Below are 14,448 nucleotides of genomic sequence, written 5' to 3'. Positions count from 1 at the left end.
CCATACTGCCCCCCCTGCTCTGAAACAATGCTCCCATACTGCCCCGAACTACTGCTCCCATCCTGTGCTATAATGCTATACCGTGTGCGATAATGTGAATTTTGCCTCATTCTGTGTGCTATAATGTGAATTTTGTCTCATTCGGTGTGCTATAAAGTGAATTTCAGCTCATTCTGTGTGCTATAATGTGAATTTTAGCTCATTCTGTGTGCTATAATGTGAATTTTAGCTCATTCCATGTGCTACAATGTGAATTTCGGCTCATTCTGTGTGCTATAATGTGAATTTCATCTCATACCATGTGGCATAATGTGAATTACGGCTCATACCATGTGGTATAATGTGAATTTCGGCTCATTCTGTGTGCTGTAATGTGAATTTTGGCTCATGCCTTGTGCTGTAATGTGAATTTCGGCTCATTCCATGTGCTATAATGTGAATTTCGGCTCATACCGTGTGGCATAATGTGAATTTCGGCTCATACCATGTGGTATAATGTGAATTTTGGCTCATTCTGTGTGTGGTAATGTGAATTTTGGCTCATACCTTGTGCTGTAATGTGAATTTCGGCTTATACAGTGTGCTATAATGTGAATTTCAGCTCATACACTGTGCTATAATGTGAATTTCAGCTCATTCTGTGTGCTATAGTGTCAATTTTGTCTCATTCTGTGTGCTATAATGTGAATTTTGGCTCATTTTGTGTGCTATAATGTGAATTTTGGCTCATTCTGTGTGGTATAATGTGAATTTCGGCTCAAACTGTGTGGTATAATGTGAATTTCGGCTCATACCATGTGCTATAATGTGAATTTCGGCTCGTACTGTGTGCTATAACGCAAGTATGGGGAGAATATACAAACTCTGCACAGTTAGGGCCTTGGTGGGAATCGAACCCATGACCTTAGTGCTGTGAGGCAGTAATGTTAACCATTAAAGAAAATGGACTTGGACACAAATCCTTTTTACACCACATTCATGCACTTAGCTTGAGAGCTCATTGTTATACAGTTTATTTTAGTTTACAATACCCTTTACTAAATAAGACATTTTAATATACTGCCCTACCCAGTATTCAATCCTATATCCTGTTGAATTCTAATCAAACACCCTGCTCAAAGCCATGACTAAACTTTTTGGTGCCCTGTGTTAATAGGGACATAAGGAGCATGCCTTGTGGGGAAGGGGCATAACAAGATTGATCCCAGAGAAAGCCCACTGCTATAATGCGATTTCATATATATATATACAGTATGTATCTATATATACAGTATGCATCTATATATATATATATATATATATATATATACACTGCTCAACAAAATAAAGGGAACACTTAAACAACACAATGTAACTCCAAGTCAATCACACTTCTGTGATATCAAACTGTCCACTTAGGAAGCAACACTGATTGACAATCAATTTCACATACTGTTGTGCAAATGGAATAGACAACAGGTGGAAATTATAGGCAATTAGCAAGACACCCCCAATAAAGGAGTTGTTCTGCAGGTGGTGACCACAGAAAACTTCTCAGCTCCTATGCTTTCTGGGTGATGTTTTGGTCACTTTTGAAAGCTGGCGGTACTTCCACTCTAGTGGTAGCATGAGACGGAGTCTACAACCCACGCAAGTGGCTCATCCAGGATGGCACATCAATGCGAGCTGTGGCAAGAAGGTTTGCTGTGTCTATCAGCGTAGTGTCCAGAGCATGAAGGCGCTACCAGGAGACAGGTCAGTACATCAGGAGACGTGGAGGAGGCTGTAGGAGGGCAACAACCCAGCAGCAGGACCGTTACCTCCGCCTTTGTGCAAGGAGGAACAGGAGGAGCACTGCCAGTGCCCTGCAAAATGACCTCCAGCAAGCCACAAATGTGCATGTGTCTACTCAAACGATCAGAAACAGACTCCATGAGGGTGGTATGAGGGCCTGACATCCACAGGTGGGGGTTGTGCTTACAGCCCAACACCGTACAGGACGTTTGGCATTTGCCAGAGAACACCAAGATTGGCAAATTCGCCACTGGTGCCCTGTGCTCTTCACAGATGAAAGCAGGTTCTTACTGAGCACATGTGACAGAGTCTGGAGACGCCAAGGAGACTGTTCTGCTGCCTGCAACATCCTCTAGCATGACCGGTTTGGCAGTGGGTCAGTAATGGTGTGGAGTGGCATTTCTTTGGGGGGCCGCACAGCCCTCCATGTGCTCACCAGAGGTAGCCTGACTGCCATTAGTTACCTAGATGAGATCCTCAGACCCCTTGTGAGACCTTATGCTAGTGCGGTTGGCCCTGGGTTTCTCCTAATGCAAGTCAATGCTGTTACGTTCCTGGTGCTCAGAACAAGAGAGATGTTGCGTAGTGAGTCCAGAGCACCAGAACGTGATGCTGAAATAAGGTGTGGTATGGAAATAGCCCCTAGCAGCCTACCTCCATTGTTTCACCCGTGTGGTCAGTTCACGCCTGCGTGACTATGGTTTCTTGGGCCCACGGCAGCCGCGTTTGAAGGGCGGATTAGGTCTGCCCAACTCCGATGCCCCCAGGTCTTAGAGTGAGACAAGGCGTGAACCGAGACAGGATAATAACAAGGGGACCTCTAACTATAGCAAACAGAAGGCTAGGGGCTACTATCAATCCTAAAACTAAATATATGTGCGGCATGCCGCCAAAGGAAAAGAACAACACAGGAAATGCTGCCCACACGCCGACACAATACTGTTGTGTACCGGCGGTGACAGCATATGCAGAACCCTCTGCAAAACACCAGTAACAAATATAACTAAAGAATACAGCGGCCTAGGCCGACGGACGCGGCAAAGCCGCTACTCACGAAACTGGTACAAATACTGGCAAACGGACAGGAACCCCCAATGTAGCAGACACAGGCTCTCAGAACCGGAGGACAGGCAGAATCCCAAACAACAGACCGGTGGACACCAAGAAGCCAGATACTCGACCAGGCACAGACAAAGCCACAGGACTTCTGGACAGGAATGCTTCACGGCAGGACACGGGATCAGACACTGGATCAGACACTTGATCAGACACTGGATCAGACACTGGAACAGACACTGGAACAGACACTGAATCAAGGCTGGAAGCAGCTAGACAGAAGCTGCTAGACAGAAGCTCAGAAACTCAGGAACTGGCAGGAACTAGCTCAGAACTATCACCGGCGTCTGTGTAATGCACTGAGCCAGAATATAACAGGGAGCCCTAATTAATCATGTCGTGCAGCTGCCCTGTTGCACGACTCCAAACTGACAAGATGCAATTAACAGACAGGTGAGGCCAAACACATGGAAACAGGCTGCTATTACACAGACTCACCACCGGCAGCAAACAAGAGTCTTCTAAACCAGAGCAAAGGGAAATCCTGGCCTGCAAGAGAACTACAACATAAAATACATAAACGGAAAACAGGAATGAACCACTACCTGTGGTTCATAACAGTACCCTCTCCTTAAGGGTGGGCTCCGAACACCCCATGACACCCACGGGGAACAGAAACAGAAGTATAACATAAAATACATAACCAAAATGCAAAACAGGAATGAGCCACAACCGTGGCTCATAACAGTACCCCCCCCCTTAAGGAGGGGTCAACGGACCCCAAAATTCAGGCTTACCAAAACAAGGTATACATTAATAAACCTGACACTGGACAAACAGACAAAGACAAGAAACAGAAACAAGCTGTGGCAACAGCTTGTAACAGTGCCCCCCCTTGACGGTGGCCACTGGACACAAGACAGGAAAAAAAAATCTTTTTTTTTACACAAGGCAAGAGTCAATAATTATTTCTTTTTCTTCTTCTTTTTTTTTACAAAGTTCTTGAGGTCTGACCAAGGTAATTCCCCAAACATTGTCTGAACTGATGGTACCTTCCAGCAAGGCTGGGTTCAAATCAGAGATTGGTTTCTTAACCTTGGGAACTGAACTTTCAGGCAAAGTACTACTACTAGAAGAAGACAGAAAAGCACATCCTGCTGTCAAAACAACGAGCTGAGACTTTTGTGCCGAGTTTACAGTATACGGTGGACTCTCAGCAGATAAGACGGGTGACCTAGAGGAACCTGAACCAATTTCTTTGTAACCATATCTCTTAATAACTACATCACTGAATGCCAGGGGATCCTGAAGAATGGGATCTTCAGTTTTCATTAAATTTGATGCCCACTCAAAAGGCTCCCCTCTAAAGGAATATATCAGATAGAGCACAAGGTTCTCTGAAGTGATGCCCAGAAATGGTCTAGACAACATAATGATGTAATAGTGTTTGTAAAGTGCCAGAAATTTGACTAAGTCCCCATCAAAGACTATAGACATTGAGATATCAAAAGAGTCAGGATCTGCTTCCTCCCCATCTGACTTACTCAAGTGCATTGCTAGGACCTGGTCACTACTGACCCTACTCAGGGCGGAGACTTTCTGAACCCCACCCGGGGCAGTGGCCCTCGGAACCCAACCCGGGGCAGTGGCCTTCGGGAACCCTGCTGGGGCAGTGGCTTTCGGGAACCCCGCTGGGGCAGTGGCCTCGGATTCTTCTACTGGGACCGGGCCATCAGCCTCCCTCTCTGGGACCGGGCCGTCAGCCTCCCTCTCTGGGACCGGGCCGTCAGCCTCCCTCTCTGGGACCAGGCCGTCAGCCTCCCTCTCTGGGACCAGGCCGTCAGCCTCCCTCTCTGGTACCGGGCCATCAGCCTCCCTCTCTGGGACCGGGCCATCAGCCTCCTTCTCTGGGACCAGGCCGTCAGCCTCCCTCTCTGGAAATGGGCCGTCAGCCTCCCTCTCTGGGACCGGGCCGTCAGCCTCCCTCTCTGAGTTGATAATAATCAAAACTTCTCCCGGGACTATGACCTCCCGGACTTTTGCTGAAGCTATAACCTTCAGAACCTCCACTAACGCTATGCCTCTGGAGTTCTTTCCTGAGGAAGCGACCCTAGACCCTTCTTTGGGGCTGTGTCTCTCGAGACCCCACTTGGGGATATTACTTCAAAGATCCCTTCTGGGGTTTTGCTTCTCGAGTTCCCTTCTAGAACTATGGTTTTAGATACCCTTTCTGGGGTTGTGCTTTTCAAGTCCCTACCTGGGGTAACAGCTTCTGAGACCTCTTCTGGTATTGACACCTGAGCTATTATATTCAATGTCCCTCTATGATCCAGAGAATCGGGTACCGCTCCAGGACTCTGGGCATCGGGTTCCGCTCCAGGACTCTGGGCATCGGGTTCCGCTCCAGGACTCTGGGCATCGGGTTCCGCTCCAGGACTCTGGGCATCGGGTTCCGCTCCAGGACTCTGGGCATTGGGTTCCGCTCCAGGACCCTGGGCATCGGGTACCGCTCCAGGACTCTGGGCATCGGGTACCGCTCCAGGACCCTGGGCATCGGGTACCGCTCCAGGACCCTGGGCATCGGGTACCGCTCCAGGACCCTGGGCATCGGGTACCGCTCCAGGACCCTGAGCATCGGGCACCGCTCCAGGGATTTGCAACTCTGCTTCAACAGGAAAATCAAGAGAGGAGAGAAACATTCTCCTTTGGTTCCTGAATCTATAATGGGGCTCCCTAGCCCAAGGACCCCAATTATAGGACAGAGTGCTTTTTAGTGTGGGTTGTGTGACAAGTACCTCTGCCACAGTGGAGACAGGAGTAGGTCTAAAATCCTGACTCAACTTGGCCAGAGGGTAGGACTTGTCGCCACACTTTGGCTTGTGCAACTCACAGGTCTGCAGATAGTGGCCTAAACCCCCACAATATAGGCATAAATTTAGGTTTCTGCGACGCAGACGTTCCTCTTCTGAGAGCCTGGGCCGCAGAAAACTTTTAAACTTTTTCTCTCCAAATGAACCTGAGGATTCTCTTGTCACCATATTGTGAGCAAGAGTCTCTTTGGAGATAGATGTACTCTCAACAACTACTGGCAAGATAAGCAAAATTTTGGTCAGAAGGTTTTGCAGTTGCTTTAAAGATTGCTGCAAAACTTCCAGCCACTCAGGTTTCAAAGCACTGAAAGCAGAGTTCAGGGCTGAGAGAGATGCTTGCAGGGCTTGCATAGTAGGCATAGGAGGATTTCAAACTAGACAAGACAAGACTAGACACGATTCTAAGACAATATTTTAGACAAGATTCTTAAACAAGATTCTAGACACGATTCCAGACACGATTCTAAGGCAAGATTCTAGACATGACAAGACTGGACTGGTTTTTTAAACTAGACAAGACAAGACTGGACTGGATTTTTGAACACCGGACTGGATTCTGCACACCGAACTGGATTCTGCACACTGAATTCTAGACAGGACTGGATTCTAAACACCGGACTGGATTCTGCACACTGAATTCTAGACAGGACTGGATTCTAGACAGGACTGGATTCTAAACACCGGACTGGATTCTGCACACTGAGTTCTAGACAGGACTGGATTCTAGACAAGACACTGGACTGGGCCAAAAAAGAAAAAACTACTATTTAGCTTTGTTTCTTTTTTGTTGTGGGGCCGGTGATAATGTTACGTTCCTGGTGCTCAGAACAAGAGAGATGTTGCATAGTGAGTCCAGAGCACCAGAACGTGACGCTGAAATAAGGTGTGGTATGGAAATAGCCCCTAGCAGCCTACCTCCATTGTTTCACCTGTGTGGTCAGTTCACGCCTGCGTGACTATGGTTTCTTGGGGCCACGGCAGCTGCGTTTGAAGGGCGGATTAGGTCTGCCCAACTCCGATGCCCCCAGGTCTTAGAGTGAGACAAGGCATGAACCGAGACAGGATAATAACAAGGGGACCTCTAACTAAAGCAAACAGAAAGCTAGGGGCTACTAACAACCCTAAAACTAAATATATGTGCGGCATGCCGCCAAAGGAAAAGAACAACAAAGGAAATGCTGTCCACACGCCGACACAATACTGTTGTGTACCGGCAGTGACAGCATATGCAGAACCCTCTGCAAAATACCAGTAACAAATATAACTAAAGAATACAGCGGCCTAGGCCGACGGACGCGGCAATGTCGCTACTCACAAAACTGGTACAAATACTGGCAAACGGACAGGAACCCCCAATGTAGCAGACACAGGCTCTCAGAACCGGAGGACAGGCAGAATCCCAAACGACAGACCGGTGGACACCAAGAAGCCAGATACTCGACCAGGCACAGACAAAGCCACAGGACTTCTGGACAGGAACGCTTCACGGCAGGACACGGGATCAGACACTGGATCAGACACTGGATCAGACACTGGATCAGACACTGGAACAGACATTGGAACAGACACTGGATCAAGGCTGGAAGCAGCTAGACAGAAGCTGCTAGACAGAAGCTCAGAAACTCAGGAACTGGCAGGAACTAGCTCAGAACTATCACCGGCGTCTGTGTAATGCACTGAGCCAGAATATAACAGGGAGCCCTAATTAATCATGTCGTGCAGCTGCCCTGTTGCACGACTCCAAACTGACAAGATGCAATTAACAGACAGGTGAGGCCAAACACATGGAAACAGGCTGCAATTACACAGACTCACCACCGGCAGCAAACAAGAGTCTTCTAAACCAGAGCAAAGGGAAATCCTGGCCTGCAAGAGAACTACAACATAAAATACATAAACGGAAAACAGGAATGAACCACTACCTGTGGTTCATAACAAATGCTAGACCTCATGTGGCTGGAGTGTGTCAGCAGTTCCTGCAAGACAAAGGCATTGATGCTATGGACTGGCCCGCCCGTTCCCCAGACCTGAATCCAATTGAGCACATCTGGGACATCATGTCTCGCTCCATCCACCAACACCACGCTGCACCACAGACTGTCCAGGAGTAGGAGGATGCTTTAGTCCAGATCTGGGAGGAGATCCCTCAGGAGACCATCCGCCACCTCATCAGGAGCATGCCCAGGCATTGTAGGGAGGTCATACAGGCACGTGGAGGCCACACACACTACTGAGCCTCATTTTGACTTGTTTTAAGGACATTACATCAAAGTTGGATTAGCCTGTAGTGTGTTTTTCCACTTTAAATTTGAGTGTGACTCCAAATCCAGACCTCCATGGGTTAATAAATTTAATTTCCTTTGATAATTTTTGTGTGATTTTGTTGTCAGCACATTCAACTATGTAAAGAATAAAGTATTTAATAAGAATATTTCATTCATTCAGATCTAGTGTTATTTTAGTGTTCCCTTTATTTTTTTTGAGCAGTGTATATACAGTACATATATATAATGTGTGTACCAGGAAAGCTATCAGCGCCACAGATGCAGTATCTTAGATATTAACACTAGTATGGGAGCAGTGCAAAACAAATGAAAAAATCCACCTAAAAAAAAGCAATCCCTACGATCTGCCAGGGTGTCAGCTTGTTTATCTCAGATAAGTATAGGTACTGGTATAAGTGCATGAGAAAGCGGTTTTGTGGAAAAAGAATGAGGTAGTAATAAGCAACCAATGGTGCCAAACAATACTAATAAACAGGGCGGTGAATATAAAAGGTATGTACAAATTTATTGCAATGGAAAGCACTCAAACAATACTGATTATAAAAGCATACAAGCTAACATAAACATATAGGACTCTTAAAAATGCAAAAAGGAGCATAGAAACATAAGAAAAAAAACACCTAAAAGCATTGAAATAGCATTCGACATAAAAGATAAAAAATTAGAGTTAAAAATAGCGTTCAAAAGGAGAAAAAAAACTTACAAAAGAGGAATAAAATATTTTAGTTTTTTAGTGAGTGAGGTTAGATCAAGGTAGCACCCAATGCGTTCCGTCCTATCTGGACTTCATCAAGGGGTGATTTGAGACTGGAGACAGACCATATATATATATATATATATATATATATACTCAACCTGGAGTGGAAGTGATGTACGCATCACTTCCTGTGATTATTTATCATCAGTGGTTAAATATGTTCAAAATAAATATTAGTCGACAAGTTAGTGTAGTTATATTAGTGAGAACCTTGAGACATGCAAAACTAGATTAAAATATACAGAAAACCATCAGTAAAACATAAAAGATGCGCAGAGCCAGTGGCGCACCCAGGGGGGGTTTCCGAGCACCCAGAAACCCCCCTCCGCTGCATGAGTATTATTAATGGCTGTCTAGCGTCCTCTGCAGCCTGCTGTCTTCCTGGTGGCACTTGTAAGTGCAATTAAAGTTTACTTTATTTTAATTATAGTACATATATATCCATGTGCATACATATATACACATGTATATACATACATACATACATACATATAAACAAACACACACACACACACACACACACGATATATATATACATGTGTATATATATGTGTACTGTATGTGTGTGTACAATACATATATATATATATATATATATGTATGCATGTTTAATATGCTATGTATATGTATGTGTGTGTATGTATATATATGTATATATGTGTGTAGATATATGTGTATAGATAATATATATATATATATATATATATATATATACACACACAAAGACACTAATTTTACGGACCCAGCATATACTGGGTCACCTCAGTCCGCACCCCTGTGATTGGCTCCGCCCAGTTCTGGAAACCCCCCCATGCAAATCCTGCATTTGCCACTGAGAGCCGCGGACTTCCTGTCCGGGCTATGCGCGACGTCATATCCGCCCCACGTCCGGTATCCGGCTTGTCATAGTGCGCATGCGTTGGTCTCGTGTGGCGGAAGTCTGTATGCGGCTGGCATGTTGATATCCTGTCTGTGCTGAAGTTAGCAGAGCGGGATCCAGCGGCGGCCATTTCTTATTATGTCAAAGTCCTCAGTTTTTGCGGCGGCCATGTTTTTGGAGTCCAAATGCATTGTATAGGGAATTTTCATGATAACTACTTATCGCTTGGATCCAGTTCTTTGTTTATTCATTCACTCCATGTCAAATATAAAATGAGAGGATGAAATCAGGAATTAGGGTAATGCAGTTCAAATACATCCAATGCACTAATAGTGTCTCGGTACTTCTATTTGGTGTAATATATGGAACTTCAGATTGATGTCATGGAGTATCTTAGTGATGAGCGGGTTCGGATCCTCGGAATCCGACCCACCCGAACTTCACCTTTTTTTTACACGGGTCCGAGCAACTCGGATCCTCCCGCCTTGCTCGGTTAACCCGAGCGCGCCCGAACGTCATCATCCCGCTGTCGGATTCTCGCTAGACTCGGATTCTATATAAGGAGCCGCGCGTCGCCGCCATTTTCACACGTGCATTGAGATTGATAGGGAGAGGACGTGGCTGGCGTCCTCTCCGTTATAGTAGAACACAGAGTGACTTAGTTAGTTATAATTGTGGGGAGGATTGGGGACGGGGAGCAGCTGTTAGGGAGTACAGTGCAGGGTTTTGATTATACCACCAGTGAGTTTAATCCTTTGTTTCTCTGCCTGAAAAAAACGCTCCGACCACCATATCTGTGCTCACTCAGTGTGCTGCACTGCTGCATGATATATCTGTGCTGAGTGCACTGCTCTGCTCACACTGCCTAATTGTGAGGACTGGGGAGCAGTTATAGCAGGAGTACAGTGCACAGTTTTTCTGACAGTGACCACCAGTCCAGTATACGTTTGTCTGCCTGAAAAACACTCCTGTGTTTTTTTTTTCTTCATACTAGTTTAGCAGTCTGCTGACAGTGTCCACCAGGTCCGTTATACAGTATATTATATATATAAGCAGCAGTACGGTAGGCCACGGCTGTACCTACCTCTGTGTCGTCAGTGCACTCATCGTCCATAAGTAATATAATACTATACTATCCATCCATCTACATTGTATACCTGTGGTGTTTTTTTTTTCTTCATACTAGTTTAGCAGTCTGCTGACAGTGTCCACCAGGTCCGTTATACAGTATATTATATATATAAGCAGCAGTACGGTAGGCCACGGCTGTACCTACCTCTGTGTCGTCAGTGCACTCGTCGTCCATAAGTAATAAAATACTATACTATCCATCCATCTACATTGTATACCTGTGTTGTTGTTTTTTTCTTCATACTAGTTTAGCAGTCTGCTGACAGTGTCCACCAGGTCCGTTATACAGTATATTATATATATAAGCAGCAGTACGGTAGGCCACGGCTGTACCTACCTCTGTGTCGTCACTTGTCATCCATAAGTAATATAATACTATACTATCCATCCATCTACATTGTATACCTGTGGTGTTTTTTTTTTCTTCATACTAGTTTAGCAGTCTGCTGACAGTGTCCACCAGGTCCGTTATACAGTATATTATATATATAAGCAGCAGTACGGTAGGCCACGGCTGTACCTACCTCTGTGTTGTCACTCGTCGTCCATAAGTAATATAATACTATACTATCCATCCATCTACATTGTATACCTGTGGTGTTTTTTTTTTCTTCATACTAGTTTAGCAGTCTGCTGACAGTGTCCACCAGGTCCGTTATACAGTATATTATATATATAAGCAGCAGTACTGTAGGCCACGGCTGTACCTACCTCTGTGTCGTCAGTGCACTCGTCGTCCATAAGTAATATAATACTATACTATCCATCCATCTACATTGTATACCTGTGTTGTTGTTTTTTTCTTCATACTAGTTTAGCAGTCTGCTGACAGTATCCACCAGGTCCGTTATACAGTATATTATATATATATAAGCAGCAGTACGGTAGGCCACGGCTGTACCTACCTCTGTGTCATCACTCATCGTCCATAAGTAATATAATACTATACTATCCACCCATCTACATTGTATACCTGTGGTGGCTTTTAGTTGTGCGCGAAATATGGAGAACAAAAATGTGGAGGTTAAAAAAATAGGGAAAGTTCAAGATCCACTTTCACCTCATGCTGAAGCTGCTGCCACGAGTCATGGCCGAGACGATGAAATGCCATCAACGTCGTCTGCCAAGGCCGATGCCCAATGTCATAGTACAGAGCATGTAAAATCCAAAACACAAAAGATCAGTAAAAAAATGACCCAAAAATCAAAATTTAAAGCGTCTGAGGAGAAGCGTAAACTTGCCAATATGCCATTTACGACACTGAGTGGCAAGGAACGGCTGAGGCCCTGGCCTATGTTCATGGCTAGTGGTTCAGCTTCACATGAGGATGGAAGCACTCATCCTCTCGCTAGAAAAAAGAAAAGACTTGCGGCAAAAGCACAGCAAAGAACTGTGCGTTCTTCGAAATCACAAATCCCCAAGGAGAGTCCAATTTGTCGGTTGCGATGCCTGACCTTCCCAACACTGGACGGGAAGAGCTTGCGCCTTCCACCATTTGCACGCCCCCTGCAAGTGTTGAAAGTAGCACCCGCAGTCCAGTTCCTGATAGTGAAATTGAAGATGTCAGTGTTGAAGTACACCAGGATGAGGAGGATATGGGTGTTGCTGGCGCTGGGAAGGAAATTGACAAGGAGGATTCTGATGGTGAGGTGGTTTGTTTAAGTCAGGCACCCGGGGAGACACCTGTTGTCCGTGGGAGGAATATTGCCATTGACATGCCTGGTGAAAATACCAAAAAAATCAGCTCTTCAGTGTGGAAGTATTTCAGCAGAAATGCGGACAACAGGTGTCAAGCCGTGTGTTGCCTTTGTCAAGCTGTAATAAGTAGGGGTAAGGACGTTAACCACCTCGGAACATCCTCCCTTATACGTCACCTGCAGCGCATTCATAATAAGTCAGTGACAAGTTCAAAAACTTTGGGCGACAGCGGAAGCAGTCCACTGACCAGTAAATCCCTTCCTCTTGTAACCAAGCTCGTGCAAACCACACCACCAACTCCCTCAGTGTCAATTTGCTCCTTACCCAAGAAAGCCAATAGTCCTGCAGGCCATGTCACTGGCAAGTCTGACGAGTCCTCTCCTGCCTGGGATTCCTCCGATGCATCCTTGAGTGTAATGCCTACTGCTGCTGGCGCTGCTGTTGTTGCTGCTGGGAGTCGATCGTCATCACAGAGGGGAAGTCGTAAGACCACTTGTACTACTTCCAGTAAGCAATTGACTGTCCAACAGTCCTTTGCGAGGAAGATGAAATATCACAGCAGTCATCCTGTTGCAAAGCGGATAACTGAGGCCTTGACAACTATGTTGGTGTTAGACGTGCGTTCGGTATCCGCCGTTAGTTCACAGGGAACTAGACAATTTCTTGAGGTAGTGTGCCCCCGTTACCAAATACCATCTAGGTTCCACTTCTCTAGGCAGGCGATACCGAGAATGTACACGGACGTCAGAAAAAGACTCACCAGTGTCCTAAAAAATGCAGTTGTACCCAATGTCCACTTAACCACGGACATGTGGACAAGTGGAGCAGGGCAGACTCAGGACTACATGACTGTGACAGCCCACTGGGTAGATGTATTGCCTCCCGCTGCAAGAACAGCAGCGGCGGCACCAGTAGCAGCATCTCGCAAACGCCAACTCGTTCCTAGGCAGGCTACGCTTTGTACCACCGCTTTCCAGAATACGCACACAGCTGAAAACCTCTTACGGCAACTGAGGAAGATCATCGCAGAATGGCTTACCCCAATTGGACTCTCCTGGGGATTTGTGACATCGGACAACGCCAGCAATATTGTGAGTGCATTACATCTGGGCAAATTCCAGCACGTCCCATGTTTTGCACATACCTTGAATTTGGTGGTGCAGAATTATTTAAAAAACGACAGGGGCGTGCAAGAGATGCTGTCGGTGGCCAGAAGAATTGCGGGCCACTTTCGGCGTACAGGCACCGCGTACAGAAGACGGGAGCACCACCAAAAACACCTGAACCTGCCCTGCCATCATCTGAAGCAAGAGGTGGTAACGAGGTGGAATTCAACCCTCTATATGCTTCAGAGGATGGAGGAGCAGCAAAAGGCCATTCAAGCCTATACATCTGGCCACGATATAGGCAAAGGAGGTGGAATGCACCTGTCTCAAGCGCAGTGGAGAATGATTTCAATGTTGTGCAAGGTTCTGCAACCCTTTGAACTTGCCACACGTGAAGTCAGTTCAGACACTGCCAGCCTGAGTCAGGTCATTCCCCTCATCAGGCTTTTGCAGAAGAAGCTGGAGGCATTGAAGGAGGAGCTAAAACAGAGCGATTCCGCTAGGCATGTGGGACTTGTGGATGGAACCCTTCATTCGCTTAACCAGGATTCACGTGTGGTCAATATGTTGAAATCAGAGCACTACATTTTGGCCTCCGTGCTCGATCCTAGATTTAAAACCTACGTTGGATCTCTCTTTCCGGCAGACACAAGTCTGCAGAGGTTCAAAGAACTGCTGGTGAGAAAATTGTCAAGTCAAGCGGAACGCGACCCGTCAACATCTCCTCCTTCACATTCTCCCGCAACTGGGGGTGCGAGGAAAAGGCTACGAATTCCGAGCCCACCCGCTGGCGGTGATGCAGGGCAGTCTGGAGCGACTGCTGATGCTGACATCTGGTCCGGACTAAAGGACCTGCCAATGATTACTGACATGTCGTCTACTGTCACTGCAT

This window comes from Pseudophryne corroboree, chromosome 10, assembly GCF_028390025.1.
Source record: "Pseudophryne corroboree isolate aPseCor3 chromosome 10, aPseCor3.hap2, whole genome shotgun sequence".
Lineage (NCBI taxonomy): Eukaryota > Metazoa > Chordata > Amphibia > Anura > Myobatrachidae > Pseudophryne > Pseudophryne corroboree.
The sequence above is the reverse complement of the archived record's forward strand: the minus strand, read 5'-3'. Positions refer to the sequence as shown.